Raw genomic sequence first — 446 nt, forward strand, 5'->3', positions numbered from 1 at the left:
CATAATTTGATATAGACATAAAACTGAAGAAAAATATTTTTCTTCAATAAAATACTCATTTTTAGAATTGAAGAAAAATATCATGATATAACAAATACTGGAACTTGTCTGTCAAAACATCAACCAAAGTTTAAGAAAATAATAATATAAGTTTCGAGAAAAGCAATCAGCAATTTCACCATCCACAGTAGCACCCAGGAAATTTCAATGATGAGAACTTCCGTGTTCAACTCCCGGCTGCGGAAAATTTTTTAGTTTCGGACCAAAATCCAACTTCCTGGCGTCTTATATTTTTATACTCACTTGTGTGAAGAACGGACGAATTTATTCATTGTTAACAATATTGGTTAGTTATTCCCATTACAATATTAATTTTGACCTTACTCTAACAAATTATTATCAAATAAGGTTTAGTATCACTAATAATGTTTAATATACTTTTACAT

Source organism: Arachis duranensis, unplaced genomic scaffold (genome assembly GCF_000817695.3).
Source record: "Arachis duranensis cultivar V14167 unplaced genomic scaffold, aradu.V14167.gnm2.J7QH unplaced_Scaffold_69002, whole genome shotgun sequence".
Lineage (NCBI taxonomy): Eukaryota > Viridiplantae > Streptophyta > Magnoliopsida > Fabales > Fabaceae > Arachis > Arachis duranensis.